This window comes from Quercus robur, chromosome 12 (assembly GCF_932294415.1).
Source record: "Quercus robur chromosome 12, dhQueRobu3.1, whole genome shotgun sequence".
NCBI classification, from domain to species: domain Eukaryota; kingdom Viridiplantae; phylum Streptophyta; class Magnoliopsida; order Fagales; family Fagaceae; genus Quercus; species Quercus robur.
Window position 1 is genome coordinate 6,253,917 of NC_065545.1, and position 22,149 is coordinate 6,276,065.

A 22,149-nucleotide genomic window follows, 5' to 3' on the forward strand; every position below is an offset into this window, starting at 1 on the left:
CTTTAGCTGAAGTCTAGGGGATGATGGAACTCCATCATCTTCCTCAAGGCTGTACCTCCAGTAGAAAGGGAGTTGAAACCAAGTTATCCAAACCTCAACAAATTAATATTATAAATGTCAAAAACATTCAAGACGTGATTCATGTGCTAGGCCCATGAATCCTAAAGGGGAAAAATTTGGGAACATGTGGTTTGGAGGGCATAAAGGGATCTCCAGTGGAACCCCCTGAAGTGGACTTAGAGTTTGACACTTGGCTTGGGGTGTTGAATTCTACTTCTTGGGGGTCCAAATCTTAGTTGCAACATTAGGATTCGTTCTTGATACATGCCTTAATCTCATTAGTTAAGCTCAGCTCCATAAATCCTAGCATTTAATGCAAAACACTCTAAAATCTCATCATATGTCATATATTGCCCAAAGAAGCAAGGCAGCTCCTAAAGTAAATCTCCTACTTCTGGCCAAATCCTAGGAAGATTAACCTTGATTCACTGCCTCTGATCAATCCTACGTTTTTTGGATTCTTGTTAATTAATGCTTCTCTAAAACTCCATTATAAAAACATAAGCACCTCCGCCCACAAGGGGACAACTACTCCCTCCGAAACTCTTGATTTGTTTGCCATTTTGCTTGTGGTTTAGCTCTCCTTAAGCTCACCATTCATTCCTCTTAGGCCACACTCACCTAACCTCAGATATTCCTTTCCCCCTTCTACACAATTACAGCTCATAAATGTCTTTCAATTAGTCACTGACAACCCATCACTCACTAAAACTTTAACCTCAGTGTTAATCATATCCCACTCACTCAAAACAGCCCACATTACCCCATTCATGCCTTATGAACACATACTCACCAAAATTTTAGTTTAATACTTGCTGCACTGGATTGGGATCTCTCTCTCCTTTCACACCATGCCAATTAATCCCTTTCTTCTTTCCATGGAACTTTTAATTTTTATTTTTTGTTTTACTGTTGAAGGATATAATGTATTTGTAACAATCGAACTCTTCCCTTACATTGAAGTAATGATGGACGAAAGTACAATAAACTCTCCTGACCGAGACATACACCCCTAGGAGTTAACACTTTCCTAAATTTATTTAATTATTGACTGCTGGATTGTGTAATTTCACCCGTGCCGTTGGAAAATTTACCTTTCTGGGCTTAAGTGTAATTTCACCCTTATCGCTGGAGAATTTATTTCCCTTGTACTATCAGAACATGACCACTAACGTATTAATTAAGTATTGCAAAGTATTTTTCATTGGGCTTTTGTTGTTGTTTTGTCAAGTGCGGCCTTTGTTTCTTGCTTGGATAGACTTGTCATCACACCGAAGGCCTTTGGGTACCATCCGCAAGAGCCCATAGTCGAGTTTCGGCTTGGCTTCCCAACATTTTATTTAGAGGCATCAATTTCTCCCTCAACAATCTCTTAGTGTGTATTGGTCTGTCCTGGGGTCTATCAGTGGAGAGTTCCATTTATAGTTGAGTTTGAGCGGGTAATTAGCAAATAATCTCTGCTAAATCATTCTCAATCTTCAAAAAATCTTTAGAAAATTGTTCCTAGGCTTTGGCCAAGAGTAATAAACTTAGCTTTAGGATATTCTTGTTGTTTTGGGTAATAACAGCTGGAATTCTGACTTGGTATTAAATGTTGATTGGCCTTAGCTGATGGGATTAAAGCATGTATTAGGCTAATGATCTTAGTTTTGCTGCTGCTAGAATTAGAGCTCCTTAGGGTAGGTTGCAACACCCCAAGCCAGATGTCAACCTTGGAGCCCTTTGTTGGGAACTCTGCTAAAGATCCCTTTGGTGCCCTTCAAACCACATTTCCCTAAGTTTCCCCATTTGGGTTCATGTGCTTGGTCCATGAACTAGGAAGTACACGTTTTTGGCAAGATAATAAGCTGATTTCAAGCTGTTCTAGAAGTTTTCATGGCCTGATTGTGGCTACCCTTAGTCCTTGACCGAATGGGTTGGAGAAGAAAGGGAAGACAGCTAGCTGAAGCTTTCCCAGCTTTATATTATGTCACCTCAGTTTTATGTCACATGAGAAATGATGAAAATGAACTTAGCAAGGAAGGGTTTAACCCCCTGCTGGACATGTGTCCTTTTCTGATCTGACTGGTCAAGTTGGAACTGATGGTGATGGGCTTTAGCTGTTAGGTTGTACTGAAACTTGACTGGATAGTTCACGTGAGCTTCAGCTGCTAAGATTTTCATGTCAGTTGGGCCTTGTAGTTGAGCTTCTCCATCCCTACAAGATGAATAGTTTTGCCATGGGTGATATGCATGAGCTTTTGTAGTTAGTTGATTATGGAAAAAATAAGAATAGTTCCCATAAGTTTTGTAAAATAAATATTTTTGAGAGATGAGTAATTTATATTTCCCATGAGTGAGGGACTTTAGTATACAAAGATATGTTTTTTGCCAAGAAATAGTTTTGGGCTTTTGAGCATAATGTAATTGTTTTTGCCAAAATAATATTTGGGCTTTGTAAAATAGGTGCCAAAATAATATTGGGTTTTGTAAAATAGGTGCCAAAATAGTATTTGGGCTTTGAAAAATAGGTTCCAAAATAGCATTTGGGCTTTGTAAAATAGGTGCCAAAATAATATTGGGTTTTGCAAAATAGGTGCCAAAATAGCATTTGGGCTTTGTAAAATAGGTGCCAAAATAGCATTTGAGCTTTATAAGATTTTGTAAAAATATTGCTGTATAGCAACGGGCTTTTAGAGGTGCCGTGTAGCAATAGGCTTTACAGGTGCCGTGTAGCAACAGGCTTTAGAGGTGTCGTGTAGCAACAGGTTTTTAGAGGGTTTTGTTGGGCTTTTTGGATTTTTCCCACAAGGTAAATGATTTTGGGCTTTTTTTGTGGAAAGCCCAAGTTGGATGATATGTAGGATATAATGGGTAGTATTTGTGAGAGGGACCAAGGTAATATATGGAGCTTATATAGGGAGTATTTGTGGGAGCCCAATAACATGGAGAATGTTTGAGTAATATGTGGGAAATATTTATGTGGGCTCAAAATAGTTTATGGGCTTGTGAGAGTATTTTTTAGTGAGTGGCCTAATGAAATTAGGACCCAAAAAGTTGTACCTCAACATTTAGTCCCCCGAGTCCCGTGTGAGTAGTTTCTGTTTGGTCACACGTGCGAGTTTAAAATTTTGGTGGCAGTTGTGAATAGTGGGCTTCTGCAACTTTCCCACGTTTAGCACTTGGTGGGTTTTCAATTATTCCCCAAGTTTCTTGCATTAAATGCTGGTCTCTTCCCTATGTCTTGTCACTTGCAACTTTCACGTTTTCCAGTAAAAGGCTTGCCTTGGTTACTCCTTTTATTTTTGCTTGGACCGGAAAATAGAGAGAATAAGGTAAAGAGAAAGAGCTTTTCTTCTTCTTCTTCTTATTTTCGGCTAAGGGTGAGAGAGTAACACCAACTTCAACCAAGGCAGAGAGAGTGACTAAGATTTTCGGCAAAGCAAAGAGAGAAACAGAGCCTTTTCTTCCTCCTTTTTCTTGTCTTCAACCAAGAGTGGGAGAGATAGAGAGCTTCGGCCAGGGTTAAAAGGGAAACTGAGTTTTTCTTTCTTTCCTTGCTGATTTCGGCCAAGTGAGAGAAAGACCCATAATTTCTTTTACTTCTTGTTGTGGCTGTGGGTGTTTTTCTGCCTCTTCTTGCTTTTGAGAAAATAATATTTTTGCTTTTGTGAGTTATGGCTGAAAGAGAAGAGTAGCTGGGTTTTGGTGATGCTGGTATCGCTGGGGTGGTTGTGCCAAGAAGTGAGGTTGCGGCTGGGGGCGAAGCTGAGGCTATTGCCGTGGGTGCTAGTGCAAAGGCTAGGCGAGGAGAGCCGTTGTTGCCGCTATAAGACTGGTGGTATTGTTTAACTTCTCTATTTCTTGCAGTTAGGGCTTCAGCTGTCAAGTTGTACTGAAACTTGACTGGACAGCTCACATGAGCTTCAGCTGCTGGGATTTTCATGTGAGCTGGGCTGACTCAGCTGGGCCTTGTAGTTGAGCTTCTTTGGGCTTGTCCATCCTCACAAGACGAATAGTTTTTCCATGAGTGATATGCATGGGCTTTTGTAGTTAGTTGATTATGGAAAAAATAAGCATAGTTCCCATAAGTTTTGTAAAAGAAATATTTTTGAGAGATGAGTAATTTATATTTCCCATGAGTTAGGGACTTTAGTATACGAAGATATGTTTTTTGCCAAGAAATAGTTTTGGGCTTTTAAGCATAATGTAATTGTTTTTGCCAAAATACTATTTGGGCTTTTGTAAATAGGTGCCAAAGTATTATTGGGCTTTATAAGTAGTTGTCAAAAATAATATTTGAGCTTTGTAAAAATAGGTGCCAAAATGATATTGGGCTTTGTAAAATAGGTGCCAAAATAGCATTTGGGCTTTGCAAAATAGGTACCAAAATAGCATTTGGGTTTTGTAAAATAGGTGCCAAAATAATATTGGGTTTTGCAAAATAGGTGTCAAAATAGCATTTGGGCTCTGCAAAATAGGTGCCAAAACAACATTTGGACTTTGTAAAATAAGTGCCAAAATAATATTAGGCTTTAAAAATATGTGCCAAAATATCATTTGGACTTTGCAAAATAGGTGCCAAAATAGCATTTGAGCTTTGTAAAATAGGTGCCAAAATAATATTTGGGCTTTGTAAGATTTTATAAAAATATTGCTGTGTAGCAACGGGCTTTTAGAGGTGCCGTGTAGCAACGGGCTTTTAGAGCTGTCGTGTAATAACAGGCTTTACAAATGCTGTGTAGCAACGGGCTTTTAGAGATGTCGTGTAGCAATGAGCTTTACAAACACCGTGTAGCAACGGGCTTTAGAGGTGTCGTGTAGTAACAGACTTTTAGAGGGTTTTGTTGGGCTTTTTTGTTTTTTCCCACAAGGTAAATGATTTTGGGCTTTTTGTGGAGATAATATAATTTTGTGGCCCAATTTGGTAGTAATGTGATAAGTTCTTTTTTGTGGAAAACCCAAGTTGGATGATATATAGGATATAATGGGTAGTATTTGTGAGAGGGTCCAAGATAATTTATGGGGCTTATATAGGGAGTAATTGTGGGAGCCCAATAACATGGAGAATGTTTGAGTAATATATGAGAAATATTTATGTGGGCTCAAAATAGTTTATGGGCTTGTGAGGGTATTTTTTAGTAAGTGGGCTAATGAAATTAGGACTCGAAAATTTGTACCTCAACAACACTCATGTTGTATGATTAGTTCTTAAGAACATAATATTATCGAACAAATATTTAAACCAAATTGTGATTCATAGAAAATTATGACACTAAACCAAAGAAAAAAGAGAGCCTCATGCATGTGCAGAGCGCATGCAATAAGGCTAGTTTCCAGAACTAATATCTAGGTAATACAATTTTGATTTAAAATTAAAATCAATGCTTTACATTAGTGAATTAAGACACATCAAAATTGATATATTTTATGATATTTATAAATATTTTTTGGTAGAGCACAAAATATTATTCGGATTTGCAACAATTAAAAAAAAGAAGAAGATGGAATTTAAATATTCTGATAGGCCAAGAATGTATTGACCTCTTGTGATGAATTAATTGATTAATTAGTCAAATTGATTAATTAGTCAAATTGATTAATTAATCAAATTAACATGCAATGTACATGGCAGCATAAACAAATCATCAATAAACTAAAGTATGCAGTGGAAATTAAATTGACATGGTGATTTGTTTACGAATGAGAAAAACCTACATAGCAAAAACCCCACCAGGTGATTTTAAAGTCACCACTCTCAAGAATCCACTATTATCAAAACAAGCAGTTACAAGTAAAGGAATCTCAGTACCTTATACCAACCTACAGTTGAACCCTTACCCCAATACCCAATTGGACTTGTTCTGTAATGACAATATCTTTTTTTAATGCACGACTCCCAGTACGTGACTAGCCAATTGTGCAGATCCCAATACGCGACTTCGATCACCAACTAGAGAAGGTTGTTGGCTGTAAAGCTCTTCAGTTCATCACACGATGAAAATCGAGAAGCTCGTTGGTTACAAAATCATACAGTGCACAAACACAGCAGCTTCTTCACAAGAAAGATGAACTAGGGCAAATTCTGTTTCCGATCACAATTTGCTTGAACAAACTTTGCTCAACACTTGTGCAACTTGTGTCACCTTTGATGACCCTTAAAAGAATCATTTTATATCTCTAGGGTTGTGAGAAAAGAAAGCCCAAACATATAATCATGGATTGGATGAAAAACAAAACAGAAAATCTAAATTTCATAAACCTCGACAAATACCCTATCTGTCGAGTTGCTATCGAGCCACGGGCTAGAACAGCTCTTCAAGGCTCGATGGATGCTAGCTATCGAAATTTAATGAACAACACTTTTCACACTTGAATTTTGGACAGACTTGTATGGCTTTAACACTGGAATTTGAAACCTTGTTTCTTGAAATATTAAACAAATCCTAGATTTACCCAAATACAAGTAAAGTGTGTTTTGTTAAAGGATTAGTCAATTACATAAAATAGTGACATATGTTTCTAACAAGTAAATCATATATGTCCTAACATATTCTAAATAACAAATGATAATTTTAAACATTAAACATGGAATTTTTTTTTTCTTGCACATAGGAAAGACATCCATTAAAAGATATAATATATGAAGATAGCATAACAAACAAAAGAGAATTGATAATGGAATTAAAAAAAAAACAATATATGGAATTTAAATATTCTAAATAGCAAATGATAATTTTAAATATTAAACATGGAAATTATTTTTATTTTTATTTTTATTTTTTTGCACATAAGAAAGAAATCCATTAAAAGATATAATATATGAAGATAGCATAACAACCAAAAGAGAACTGATAATGTAGAATAAGCCAATTAAAGAATATAAGTGTTACACATATCAATAAACTTAGGCATAATAAGGCAATTATTTATTTTACAAAACAAAGAATCACTAAGGAGTTGTGTATGATTGAATGCAAGTTTTAACTTCTTCTTTCACCCAAACTCAACTAACACTAAATTGTGATGCTTTGGCCTTTATGCAATCCACTAAAAAAGTCACCCTGCATTTATAAAAAAACAAAAATGATATGAGTTAAATTTGTTTTCTCTTTGGTGGACATTGAAACATATACATGGTTGTTGTGTTTTTATTTTAAAATTTTTTACCATGTTAGAATTTAGTGCATATATTATGAAATTAATTTCAATTTGGTTCAAAGTATAAAATGACCGAGCAGGATTATATTGATAAAAAAAAAAAAAAAAAACCAAGTGTAGAGGTTAGTATTTTGCAAAGAGGAAAAGGAACCAAACTATGGAGGTTAGTTTGTTTGTTTGTTTGTTTTTTTTTTTTTTTTTTTGGTACAAAGGAAATACATTCATGAAAAGGAAAAATACAGCATAGAGAATGATAACCATAAACAGATTCTCAATAATAATAACTAGTCGCTAACCCGTGCGATGCACGGAATAGTTAAATAAAAAGATAATTAATCAATTTCACAGTAAAAGAAAAGGCTAAAAGAACCAATAAGAGACTACTTTGTCCATCAAGTAATCAACCCAAGTGGCATCGTAGTTCATAAACAAAAGTCATTGTTGTATTTCATGGCTGCATACTTGTTAATAACTTATTGATGACAAATGGAATATAGCTCTATATTAAAACTAAAAGTAAAAGTTCAATCATTCTTTTTCTCTAATTATCAAAGACTAAAAGTAATTTACATCAGTTTCAAATAAAAATCACTTGAAGAATCAACTACTTTGAATCATTATCTGAAAGAGGAGCGACATAAAAACTTAAATAAGTCTCAAAGATGAAGTTCTTCGAACATATTTCAGCACCAATTTCCCAATTCAGCTCTATGTATGGCAACCAATTATCTTAGTCACTTACAATTTTCATCCACCTCCCTAGATCAATAAACTATATATCTACTAATCTACCTACCCTAACTTCAAATATTGAATACAAAGAAAGAGCCAAAATTTCTCAAACAGATTGTGCAGTGTATATAAACTTAAATTGTTCTATTGCCTTTTATTCACGAAAATAATATAGAAGAAATAGAAAAAAAAAATTGTTAAAAATGAATGCTTCATAGCTTCCACCATACTTGTACTTACACATACTAATCGTTATTTTCGAGAACTTGTAAAATGAATGAATGTACATGCCTAGATTCAGCTGCAGAACCTGAAATACCAAAGCAAACCTCTATAGATAGTGTAGCACAAGATGTAGCATCAATATTATCCTAGCAATCCAATTATCTATTTGATGCATTGGTTGCAGTGGTTGGCCATTGAGTTTGTGAATATTTGTAGAGTCCTTACTAATCTCTTAATAAATTTAAAATATGATTGGATTCGTCATGATTTCAACCATTTTGCTGCATTACTTTTTCTAAGTGTAAAATGTGACAAACCTTGTAATGCATGGGTTATATTGCCACTATAACATTATATTTTAAAATGAATATAATTTGCATTTAATCTTTTAATACTGGACTAAATTGATCTCTTAGTTGCTTAACTATACATTATATCTGATTACAACTAACCTAATGAATATTTACATTTGCTAAATTATATGTTATAATTTGATTACAACCTCCTTAGTTTAGTTGAACTGAAAATAGTCAAAACACTAAAATTCTACAAATTTAAAGTATATGCACCCCAAAAAATTAGAAAGCAAGCAATCAACACCAATCCAATCAAATATGGTGATGAAAAGTTCTGTTCAAGCATTTCTTTGAACACTTTCAAGGGAGTTGAGAAACCAAAGGGAAAAAAAGAGTTTCTTAGAATTGAGAAACCAACTAATATAATAAAAAAGATTTTCAGTTTTTGAAGATCATAAACTATTGAAGATTTATCATACAAACTAATGCTCCCAGGCTAATCTACCAAAATAAATGCAAATCTAAACCCTAAATTGAAATACCAAAACCTAAATCATATTTTTACCAACAACTTTTTAAAACAAAATTAAAAACTTTACCGGTAATGTTTCTGGAGGTATAATGGTGGCTTGAAGCCAGAAAGCGGAGGGAAACAGGCTGACAATGGAAAAATCCCTCAGATTTCTCTCTCTACACCTAATGTTTGCTGATTTGTATTTTGAATGAAGTCTGCAGAGGAGCATTTATAATAAGGGCAGAGCTACAGAGACAGAATGTTTGAGGAAACAATGGAGAGAGTTTTAAAAAGAAATTAAAAACTTTACTGGTAATGCTTTTGGAGTAATACTGTTCTATCCAAAATGTGCAACCACACCAGCGGTTTTAAGTTTGCAACAATAACACTGAAACAAAATAGAAATACCCATTTAAGAAAAATAAAATGGTTCCTTTAATAGGCCTAATGAAAAGGTATAATTTTCAGTTTTTTTAAATGTAATCAAATTGCTTGGACATTCAATTGCAGATAAATATTATGCAATGGATTTTAAATTCTCCAATGTACTACCTAGGGCCATATCTTCAATGTTATGACATACAATCATGTATCAATCAACCCTTCAACCCTGTTATTCATTTATTTAGTTTAATCAATAAGTAACCTTCTTAATCCTTTTCTTGGTAACAATGAAAAATAACCCAATATTTGCACAAAATATACTTCAAAAATAGATATGGAAGAAGTAAAAACATAGCTCTACCTTTTCAATTATGCACTTTGCTATTGCTGGAATTTGTAGATAGCTTCTAAACTCTATGGACTTGGTCCTTCGATGTGCATGGTAGAAAGCAAAAAATAAAAGTCAGTAGTAGGCTGATAGCTATGGATCTTAGCTTCCATGGTTATACCAAAATTAAAAATACAAACCTTAGCATAACTAAAAAATAAGGATCAAACAAAACCCCTCAAAAATGTAGATGCTAATCTTAAAATCAAATAAAGAAGTAATAAAAACAATGAAAGTATTGAGATGAAACAATTAAACTAAACATAAAACCAAGCTTCAGTGAACAATTACCTAAATATCAGTCATCTTAATCACAAGCATTCCACCATAAAAATATATCTTGTAAAGGGAAAAAATTTATAGAACAGAGAGTCTAAATTTGAAGAGAGATAGAGACAGACCTGATGACGCCAAGTGGCCAATGATGACAACTGAAAAGGAAGCCATACCCTCTGCCACAGATGGACCTGTGGTAGGATTCACTTAACAGTAGGGACTAAGGCAACCATTCAAGTGGGATTGTTCTGCCTCGGGTGTTGGGTGCTTCTCTGATTTCAATCAAAATACAGCCATGAATAAGTAGATATTCTCAAAACCAAACCTGAATTTCTCTACAAACTCATCCCAAACTCAAATTAGCTACCAAAAATAAAAATAAAAATTCGATAGGGGTAGAAACCCAGGTGCCGACAGGGTTGTGGGAGAGAAAACTGAGTGAAAAGGGGCAGAGTATATATTCAACAGAGAATGGAAGAGAAAATCCAACATGAAAATCAACCATTTAGTATAATGCATAATATATATAACTAAATAATAAAATACATTATGAGTACGGGTATATATTTTTGGTTATAGAGTCCTAATTAAATTTGTTTATAGTTACAGATTTCTAAACCAATTTGATTACCAAAACTTATCTACAAAAATAAATGAAAAAAACACTGATTTCTAACCAAACTTAGTTACCTTTGGGCCGATTTCGACGGGTGGGTTGGGTGTGATGGTGTATCGCCGACAGGAGGGTTGGGGTGCGTTGTTCTCAGCGGCGTTTGTGGGTTGTTGAGGTTGCATGTTGGTGGTTTGTGGCTTGCGGTTGTTGGTGGGTCTGCATTTTGGAGGGAGTAGAAGGGGATTGGCCAAAAACAATCTCTGTTGATTTGTGGGTATAGTGGGTATGGTGGTTTTGATTGAGAAATCTGTGTTTTTGGTGGCAGAAGTAGTGTTCTTTGGATGGAAGGTGGGTTTTGCCGTGGGTCTAATGATTGAGAAATCTGTGTTTTTGGTGGTAGAAGTGGTGTTCTTTGGATGGAAGGTGGGTTTTGCCGTGGGTCTAAGGAAGGAGATATTTATTGGATTGTGGGTATGGTGGGTTTTGAATCTTTTGATGGAGGAATTTGTGTTTTTGACATGGAAGAAGTGGTGTGTCTTTGGATGGAAGGTGGCTTGCCGTGGGACTGAGGGAGCGTTGGGGGAGAAAAGTTTATAGGGTTTTAGAAAAGTTTTATTTTGCCTTTTATTTGTTTTTTTTTGTTTTTTTTTTGTTTTTTTGTTTTTTATTAATATTGTGCTGACGTGGAAAATTGTGGGAGCTCCAAAAGGTTCGGTTTTATATATATATATATATATATAGATAAAAGAACCAAAAATAAAAACCATAGACAAAACCATAATACATGGATTAGAAAACATACATACCTTTTTGAAAGAATATATGAAAGCGTTACACCGGTTTTTGGGAGACCCTCCAAGAATGAAATCAGTGTAAAGGCCGTTCAACTATTGTTGTAATTTTTAGGAATTTTGTGTTATTTGTTATTGAATTTTTCATCCAAAACACACACACCAAAAAAAAAAAAAATGCTTTGAAGAAAACTTACATGCCTTTTTAATGAAATTAAGCAAGGATTGTACACAAATCTTTTGCACCTCCAAGAAGCAAGTTTGTGCAAAGACTGTGCAGCAAAAGGAAGTGAATACTTCAATTGTCTATGGATGTTGCACTTAAAGAGCCTGACAAAGATTTTATTTGTGAGCACTGCCTAACAAAAGTTCTATTTCATTTAGGAATAGGAATAGTAGTCCTTGTACAAGTAAAAAACTACTAAGAAGAGTTTTTGTTTATGAGACTTCATCTATTGGGAAGTTTTTGTTTGTAGTGGATGGGAAACGTGGGGAGTGTTTTTTTTTTTTTGGATAAATCGGGGGAGTGTTTTAATTACATGTAACTTCCCACTATAATTATCACATGTGTGGGGGTAGAATTGTAGAAGTTACAAAGTTAGCTAGGTTTTTAAAAAAGTGGGTAGTTTTGGTTGTGTACATAGGTGGTGAGAATTTTTTTTTTTTTTTTTTTTTTTTTGGGGGTATAAATCTACTATCTGGGAGTTTTTGTAATGTGAGGAGTGATGTGTTTTGTTCCCAAAAATTTTGAATTTAATTTTGAACAAAAACAAAAGTAACGTGTGGGAAGTATTATTATTATTTTTTATAGGAACTTTGTATCTATCTACTATGGAGAGTTTTTATTTGTAGGTTTCTTATTTTAATTTTTTGTTAATTTATTGTTTTAAATTTTTAATTAAACTGGAAAAATCTACTATGGAGAGATTTTATTTGTAGGTTTCTTATTTTAATTTTTTGTTAATTTTATTGTTTTAAATTTTTGTTAATTAAACTGGAAAATTTTTGGCAAGAGAAAAAATTAGTTTAGGTTTTTTTATTTTTTATTTAAGAAAAGATAATGAAGTTTGGATAAGTTTTTTAAAAATTAAACTAAAAAATTTTGGTAAGAGAAAAAATTAGTTGAAGTGAGATTTCACGTTATAATTCATTTGCCACAAAAATCAAAATCTTAGAATTAAAATTTGGATTTTTCGATTTTTACACTCAATAATTCACTTGACACAAAAATTAAAATTAAATGGGACACGTGACGCAAAATTGAGAATCCAATTAAAATCTAATTGGATTTTCTCTAAGTTTTGGCTATATATATATATATAGAGAGAGAGAGAGAGAGAGAGAGAGAGAGAGAGAGAGAGATTTCAGTCTCTCTTTCTCTCTCTCTCTTAGCATAGCCACACCCACACATAGCCCACCACCACCACCACCATTCACAACCAATTACCCACCTTATTCAGATAAGAACCCACCAACACCTTATCATATTAGAACCCACTACCACCCCTACAACCACCATTACTGTAAACCCACAACAACCAATCACTACCAAAAATCAATTGCAAACCCATCAAACCTCACTCCATCGATGTGACCCGTCGTTGCCCATGCTAGTAAACATAATACATAATTAATTTGGTATAGAAAACATAATTCTAATAAGCTTATATTTTAACAATATTTAACCAAAACAATCAAAGAAAGATACGTTGTCCATTTATTTATTTTTGATAATCACATTAGTAAAGATGAAGCAAAGGGAGCAGATGAGAGGACCTGTAAGAGCATCTCCAACAGGAGAGCTAAACACAAAATCCTTTCTACTATAAAGAGTAAACCCATAAAATAAGTCTCCAATGGACTCTCTATACCTAGAATTATTTTTTTTGGCTCATGAATAGTAGCTCATCAAGTATGATGGATTATTGTTCATTCTTCAAATGTTTTTTTTTTCTATTATAATAATTAGGTATTGAATAAAAAAAAAATGTTGGAAGATGTGTAGTTGTTAAAAAAAGAATAAATAAAGAATGAAGAAATAATATTTAAATGAGATAGAGAATCTATTGGAAAGTATATTTGAAAAAGTGGGTAGCTAAAAGATAAAAGTCACTATTCATTCTCCAAACAGTACAAAAATTTGTGTAATCTGTTGGAGATGCTCTAATAGAGATAAGTGATTGCGCTAAAATAGTTAAAAAATTTGATTTGACAGATAAATTAAAATGAAGTGAAGAGTTTTTTTTTTTTTTTTTGGCTAAACAAAATGAAGTGAAGAGTTGTTATTGCACACTAATGCGAAAATAAGATCATGATTCATGACAAGTGATCATACTAAAATAATTAAGAAGTTGATTTGACAGCTGTTGAGGGTCATTTTTAGAATCCAAGTAGAAAGAAGAAAGCCCAGCAACAAGGGAAGTAAAGGGGTTGGCAAACAAATGGCAAAACCATTAGGACCAAGTGGCAGGAATAATGGATCACAGGCCCATGAAATAAACAAATGGGCCTTGAGGTGGCAAGTGGGCTTAAAGGAACCCGGAAAGAGAGAAATAGCATACCCATGAGCAGTATATGATATGAAAAAGTGAGAATGGGCCACTGCAGGGTCAAAGTAACGCAAACAAAGAAAGTAAGGGGTTAATGGCAGGCCCATGAACCCCAAGGATGAGAATAAGGTAATTGGGCCAGGGAAGCCCAATGAAGTTAGTAAAAGTCCATGGGAATGCAGAGTTAGTAAAAGGGCCAAGAAAGCCCAAAAAAAGCAAATGGGCCAAGGATGTCTAAGAGAAAAAACAAAAGGGACACAGGAGCCCATAAAGTAGGAGAACCAATGGTCATGCCAAGCCACTGGGGGAAAGAGTAAACGGCTGGCCTAAAGAGGCCCAGCAGAATTGAGTCATTACAGCAGGAATGACAGAGTAATATGACAGGAAATGAGGACAATCAAGAAATGGGCCAAAAGAAATGTAAGGCTCAGTATTAAATAAAGCCCAGCTCCTAAAGGGAGTGGAAAATCGAAAAGCAGCTCACATAAAATGTCAAAGAAAACGGATGACAGATTGTGCAGGCAAGCCTCCAGACCATGGTAGACGAATGAGCAGCAGTCAGATTTTTGGACACACATGGAAGGGAGGCACGCACAAGGCCCAGACACCACCAGCCTGTACCCAGCCAATACAGGACATGGTGAGATTGTGGGTCAGAGGTAAGAGAGCATGGTTTGGTGGTGGGGAGAGAGGAAAAATCTATTTTTAAGGTTCCTACTCAGGCTATTTTAGGGAAAGTGTCCTGCTGGGATGACATACTACCCAAAAGAAGCAAGCTGAATTGGAACCACTAGGTGCATGCCATGAGGGATAGGGAGAGAGAAAGAACCCAGATCGTAGCAGAAAAGGGTGCCACGGCAGACAAACAAACAAAATACCCTTCTTTGTTTGGTGATGGGGGGGTGACACACAGACGGACCAGTGGTGGACGGCAAGTACACCCAGACCAGACAAAGGAGGTTAAAGGCTAAAATAGTAAAATCCGGTCACGACAGGCACTATAAAAAGAGACCCTTGCCGTGAACAAAAAGGGGACAGAATGACGGGAACCATAACGAAGGAATAGGAATTCGAAAAGATATACCAGGAAATAAAAAGAAACGAGTGTGAGGGAAAGAAAGAAAAGAGAAAAACCAAAAAGAAAATAGATAGGGAGTTAGAACGGCAGGAATGCACTAATAGATTGATTCACTCTCTCCCTCACAAGATCCTGCTCTCTGTCAAAACCAAAAGGAGTCCTTTGTGCATCAACCATTCAGGTCCGTTTCCTTCAAGGTAATCAATTTCCACAGCAGGACTTTCCTGGGAGATTAATTGCGTTGAGAAGAAACGTTCTTTCCTCTTTAGTTTTGCTCCTGTGGTCCAGATTTAATCTGACTTCTTTCTCTTTTGATTAACCCACATATATTACCATTTGTTCCCTTTATTCTTTTTGTAAAAGTGATTGTTATTACTGTAATTATGTTTCTTGAATAGGGATCATTTGGTCATTTTCTATTAAGTAGCCATGATATTTTATTTTGTTATTATTACCATATTTGTCTGCCATAATTTATCTGAAACAGCTCTGCCTGCTGCAAGCATGTTCCTGGCAAACAAGGCATAGTTTGCGCACAAGTCGGACCAAATTGAGTTGCAGTTGGACCGGTCCCAACTCCCTTATTCAGAAAACTTGGGCCTAGTGCAGCAGGAAGCAGCCCGACACTATAAGCAAGGCCCACCACTTTACAATAGCTAAATTAAAATTAAAATTAAAATTAAAATAAGTGAAGAGAGTTGTAGTTGCACACTTTAGCTTATGCTAAAATAGAGATTAATTTCTATTAGGATGAGCTGTAAAATCTATGTTTTACACCATCCAATAAGTGATTGCCACATCAGCATTTTACTTAAAATTCAATACACTCTATTACACCTAATAACATCTCAATAAATTTCCAATTTGGTTGGATTTATATATAGGTATTAGAATTGATTGAGTGTGATTGTGTTTATTCTGAAATATGTGATAAGATGATGTGACATATTAAGACTGAAAGAGTAAAACATGGGTTTTACACCACATCCTTGTAGAATTTAATCTCACTAAAATAAGATCATGAATTCATGATTTATGAACTACATTTTTTTTTAATCCATGAACTAAATGTTAAGTGCACACAATAAAGTCACTTGTCATTCATTGATTATTGACAATTCCAAATATGCAAGAGCTATGCATTAAATCCAATTACCCAATCAACTCAATTTAAAACGAAAGTAGGAGATTGTTCCAATTCAGATAGATGAGTTCGATTCAGTTGGATCCCCCCCCCCCCCCTAACCCACCCACCCCCAAAAAAAGCAAGAGCTATGTATAAAATCCAATTACCCAATCAACTCAATTTAAAACAAAAGTAGGAGATTGTTCCGATTCAGGTAGATGAGTTCGATTCAATTGGATTCCACCCCCCTAGCATTGGACCTAGTAGAGGGCCCAAAGGGGCCCGGGCCCCCCTGTCCTTATGTGAAAAATTGAAAAATTAAAATAGTAGGTGTAAGCCCAAAAATTATCTTAAAATTTAAGAGTGATTTACTTATTGGCCCCCCTAGAGTTTTGGGAAAAAATAACTTCAGACCTCAAATAGTTTCACATTTCAACCCAAAGAGAAAATTTTGATATAAAGAACCTAGAATCAAAAATAAAATTTGGCCATTCATTGAGTTGTTGACCCATAGCTCCTCCAAAGTAAGCAACAAAATAATTTTAATAAATTCAAACAATCACAAAAGGATAAATAGAAAAAATAAATCCAAATCTTTTCTATTCAGGACTCTTAAATCAAGACTTTCCTAATAAAAATGAAAAAAAAAAAAAAACCTCATCTTAAAAAAAAAAACTCATCAAACAAACAACCCTATCCTTCATCCATCGCCACTTGCTGCAAAGAGCTCCATCGACTTGAAGATTTGACCAGGCAACTAGGGACGTTCGGCGCAAATCTAGCCTCCAGGCCCTCTACGGCTCCATTGCTATATTTACCTCTCTTTGAATCCCTCTCTCTGTTTGTATATTCAAACGTGCTCACTTTGAGTTTAAGACTCAGCTACTCTTTGTGTTTAGTAAAGTGATGGGAAACTATAGTAACTCATAAAATGGTAATATAAATTAGGATTGTTAATTATATTATTATTTTATTGATTGATATTTTTCATTGATGAATATAGACTGATATGTTGATACGTGTAGTTCAATCAAACAAAATAAGATCATTGTGTAGTATTGTGGAGGACTAGTAGGTATATTGTTAACTTGTGAGTGATCATCAATTTGCTTTATATTCAATGTAATTTTTGTCTACATTGCAATTTCAACGTAAACTTACATAATAGACATACAAAAAGTAATAAATATTGCACATATTTGTAAAGAAATGGTAAATATTGTATATTTTTTGCAAATGTATACAATATTTGCCACTTTTTTTATGTATACAATATAAATTTACATTACACGTACAATATAAAAGGAGAATTTCCCTATATTTTAATTTAATAATAGTATTTGCCTGAGAAATTAAATTAAGCCATTCACTCATTCTTATAGACTTGTTTATTAATTTTGTAAAATAAAGTATTTTTTTGTCATGATTTTTTTTTTAAAGTTAAATTTTTTTATTACCTTTGGCTTGGCCTCCTATAAAATATTTTTGGCTTTGCCACTTACTATATAGATGCTTCTTTGAAATTTTGTTTTTTACTATATATAACATAATATATAGAATGTAAAAGAAAACAATTAATTTGATCCCTAAAGATAAATGTTTAACTCCACCATTTAGCTAGATGAAAAATTAAGAAAACTCTAGATATTAAAAAACCATAACATTATTGGTTTAGTTTTTATTTAGGGGAAACAACGTTTTTAGTCCCTATTCTATACATTATATTTCAATTTGATCCCTAACCTTTCAATTGTGTAAATTTGGTTCCTAAACTTTCAATATAGTGTCAATTTAGTCTCTGCCATTATTTTTTGGATGAAAATTGATGACGTGTTTAATAGCCAAAATAAAAAATTAGTTTATGTTGATGTAAGAATAAATTAAAATTTCATTTCGGCCATTTGCCATATCACCAATTTTCATCCAAGATATAACAACAGAGACTAAATTGACATGAAACTAAAAGGTTTGAGACCAAATCGACACAATTGAAAGGTTAGGAACTAAATTTAAATATGGTGTAAAGAATAAGGACCAAATATGTAGTTTACCCTTTTATTTATAAATTTTAACATAAATCGGTAATATTAGATTTCCATTAACCATTCATGTGGTACTTCATTAGGTAATATATATAACATTCATCCATATAGATATCGACATCTACATCTACATTCATATTAGCCATATGCGTTAGAAGCAGTTTGGAATTTTTAAAAGTAAAAAATAAAAAGTATATCCTTTGAGTTTGGTTAATAGTCATTTTGGGTATGTAATTTTTATTTTTGTCATTTTGATCCAGTAAATTCACACTTGTTATCACTATTATATCCTTTAAATTTTTTTTGATAGATACAATTGAATTTCAATCTATAATGTTTATTTCATGATGATTACTCTTTATCACTAGGTCAATACACCAATTGATTTATGATGTGGGTGTCATTTGAATTTTAGATCTCTTATTTAACGATAAAAAAACTTACCAATTGCGCTAATAATTGGTTTAAAAATTTGGAACTCAGAAAGAAAATAAAATATTAAAAAATTTGCAATACCAACCTCGGCGACGTTACCTGGTTTAGGCTTGGTCATTAGCTGGGCCGTGCTTAGGGCCTCATTTATTGGATCTCGCAATTTCTTGGTTCAATGCTCCTTATAGGTTGGGCATAGGTTACTGAAGCAGGCCTTATTGGGCTTTTCTGGTCCAAACTGGCATTTTGGTATGGAACCTTTCGTTTACCCCCACCCCACCCCCCAAAAAAAAAAAAAAAAGAATAAAAAGAATAAACAATGGATGCCGTTAGGTTTTTTTTTTTTTTTTTTTTTTTTAAGAAACAAACACACACACACACAAAAGGGAGAGAGAAATGGGTTCTAACACAAGGAAGAGGAAAATGGGTTTTAACATAAAGGCATATCACAACTCTATTCAAAAGCCATGGTAACTTTTTAAGGGAGGGTAAAATAAGTTATATTACATACAACACACTCTCTTAAGCAATGTTAGGGTAATAGTTAATAAACAATAATAGGAAATTTTTTACACTACTTTCATAAAAAATATAAAAATCTGTCAACAAAATTAATTGTTTTATCATTATTCCATAAAATATTTCTAAAAATAGTTTCTAAACCAATGTCTTTATCCTTAAGGCATTTATTAACATTTCCCATAAATAATAAATCAAATAAAAAAACGTCAGGGTTAGAGATACAGCAACTAGCATTAGTGGAGCTTAGGAAGTGATTGTAGCCTATGTATGCTGGGTTAGGAGATTATTTATATTGTAAAAATGAAAAGATTTTTGTTTGGAGAAATTATACTTTGTCCATTTGTGGTTTTCCCGAAAAAACACTTTACCTATTTGGGTTTAAAAATTGACATTTTACCCATATGAGGTTAGCTCCGTCTGTCTCCCATTACCCCCCTCTTATTGAAAATATGGGTAAATTTGTAATTTTATTACTCTTTTATATCTTTCTCTTCTCAAAACATAAAAAACTAAAAAATTAAGGGAAAAGAAGATCTAAAAGCTAGGTTTTGTAAAAATTAAAACCTAACTTTTACATCTTCTTTCAATACAAATAAAAGAACAAAATTAAAAACTTAAAGCTAAAAATTTGAATCATACATAAATCCTTAATACAAATTGAATAATCAATTCTAACAGTGTACGAAAGTTAAATCATGGCTACGTTAGTTTTGCCAAAAGAACCAATTCTATAATCACGAGAGTCGTCCACCTGCACAATTCCGTCATTGCCCTCCACACCAATCAACTTCCCAGTGGTACCACGTTGCACACCAGCCATAATTTTGACCTTGTCATTTTTCCTTGGTGCCACTACGTCCATTTCATCAGGAAGAGCTGTCATGGTTTCACCATTATCGCCAAGAACAATCCTACAAGAACCATCCATAAGCACCTCTCGAACAATTCCTACAAAAAAAATTCTTCCTCTCCCAACCTGCGTACATTTACCACTATGTCTGGCATGAAATATGGTCCTTCATTGTCACCATTTATAACGGGAGACATTGTTCCACTAACTTTTAATTTTTACAAAACCTAACTTTTAAATCTAATTTTCCTTTGATTTTTTAGTTTTTTATATTTTGAGAGGAAAAAGACATAAAAGGGTAATAAAAATACAAATTTACCTTGTTTTTAACAAAGGTAAGTAATGGGAGACAAATAGAGCTAATCTCAGGTGAATAAAGTGTCAATTTTTAAACCATAGCTAGGTAAAGTATTTTTCGGACAAATCACATGTGGGCAAAATATAATTTCCCCTTTTTGCTTAGTACCCAAATTAAAAAATAAACTTTTGCAGTGGAGTTTTACAGAGGATTGTGCTTGTCCTTTTTGTAGGATCTGTATGGAAAGTAGGGAGCACTTGTTTTTGAATGTCCCTTCACAATAATAATCTGGAGGCAGATGGGGTTGTGTTTAGTCCATGACATTTCTGCAATTTGGGAAGAAATCATTGAGTGGGGTTAGTGATAATCTAAAAGGCAAGGGCTTTCGAGCTACCCTTTGCAAAGTGGCTTGGTGGGCCTCAATTGATTGCATTTGGATGCAAAGAAACAATAGGTTGTATGGAGGGAACTTATTCACAGGTGAGCAAATTATCAAAAGGATCAAATGGGGTTTTAGAGCTAAGATTAATTCTCCATAAAAAGTTTTATGTACTAATTTGGGATTCTTAAGAGATTTCTACGGAGTGTTCAACTTTGTGTAAAATATAGCTTGAATGTAGATTCTGCAATAGGCTTATTGGCTAGGATGCACAGACTTAGGCACGGGTATAGATATAGGTACAACACAACGACAAGAGTAATTTTTGATAAATTATAACATGAAATTGCAGGTACAACATCGGTATGCCACGGGTATGACATGGATACGACAAAAGTATAATGCCCAAAATGAAGTGTCCATATATCCTAACTTATTAGTTTTGTTTCAGTTTTGACAGTACTGGTTGTATGTTCATGTTGTAATTCTTGTGTTTTTGTTCTAGTCTGTTGAATTTTAGCAAGTAGGTTGTATCTTCTTTGGTGTTTTGATCAAATGGAATTCTGAATTATCAAAAAAAAAAGGAAAAGAAAAGAAAATAAACGCGCACAATAGGAACAACGCATGAGCATCAACAGAAAAAGATGCACAAATGATATGGGATTCGCAGTGTAAATCATGGTTAAGTTTGAAAAATCTTATCTTTTTTTGTTTGTATTTTTTTATTTTGTGAAAATCAGAAAGCAGGCTGACATTATTGGTTATACGATTGAAACTTGAAAGCTCCCTCCCCGATGGAAGTCCTTTTCAGTTGTAGATTTTTGACACGAGATTAGCAAACACTGCTACAATATCATGTACCAAAGGTTCTCTTGAAAATTATTAGTGAGAGGCGATGGGCCCTCTATCATTTTTTGCTGAATGATGGGCCCTCTATCATTGAGGCCGCATTCATGTATCCCATTTATATAAATATAAATATAAATATAAATATAACTATATAAATATAAATGATTAATATTTAATATTTAAATACTATTAACCAAGCATGTATCTCATGTTATTTTTATAGACTTATATGATTTATAAAAATATTATATTTAAATGATTTGAGAGCCCATACTCAAAAATAAAACGACATAGATAGGACTGATTAAATTAAAAATATATACTTTCTAAAAAAAAAAGTATAAGAATATATATATATATATATATATATATAAAATTAAAGTATAATTAAGTTCAAAAGAGTTTAAAGTAATTAACGCCTTATAGTTGGCTTACAACAAAAATAGGGGGTTTAAGTATTTTATAGGGGGTCTAGTAGAAAGCCAAGAAACCAATATAGTGATGGGTTATGTTAATAGATGTCCTTAGAGTAATTATTAATAAACCATAATAGAAAAATTTTGACATAACTTTCATGGGACATATAAAAAATTGTCAACAATATT

The 22,149-nt window shown here is 33.8% G+C and overlaps 1 long non-coding RNA gene across 5 annotated transcripts; it reads right to left on the reverse strand.

Annotated features, from left to right (window-relative positions):
- Nucleotides 1-6,882: 6,882 nt before the first annotated feature.
- LOC126710074 (uncharacterized) lies at nucleotides 6,883-11,201 on the reverse strand. Of its 5 annotated transcripts, XR_007649569.1 has the most exons (7): nucleotides 10,706-11,201; nucleotides 10,141-10,287; nucleotides 9,713-9,779; nucleotides 9,278-9,355; nucleotides 9,053-9,182; nucleotides 8,173-8,242; nucleotides 6,883-7,103 (listed from the first exon to the last, which is right to left on the reverse strand). It is a non-coding gene; the product is annotated as an uncharacterized LOC126710074 (long non-coding RNA). The 5 variants fall into 5 exon arrangements; XR_007649568.1 differs by lacking the exon at nucleotides 6,883-7,103 and having other exon boundaries at nucleotides 8,062-8,242; XR_007649567.1 differs by lacking the exons at nucleotides 9,053-9,182; nucleotides 9,278-9,355.
- Nucleotides 11,202-22,149: the final 10,948 nt, after the last annotated feature.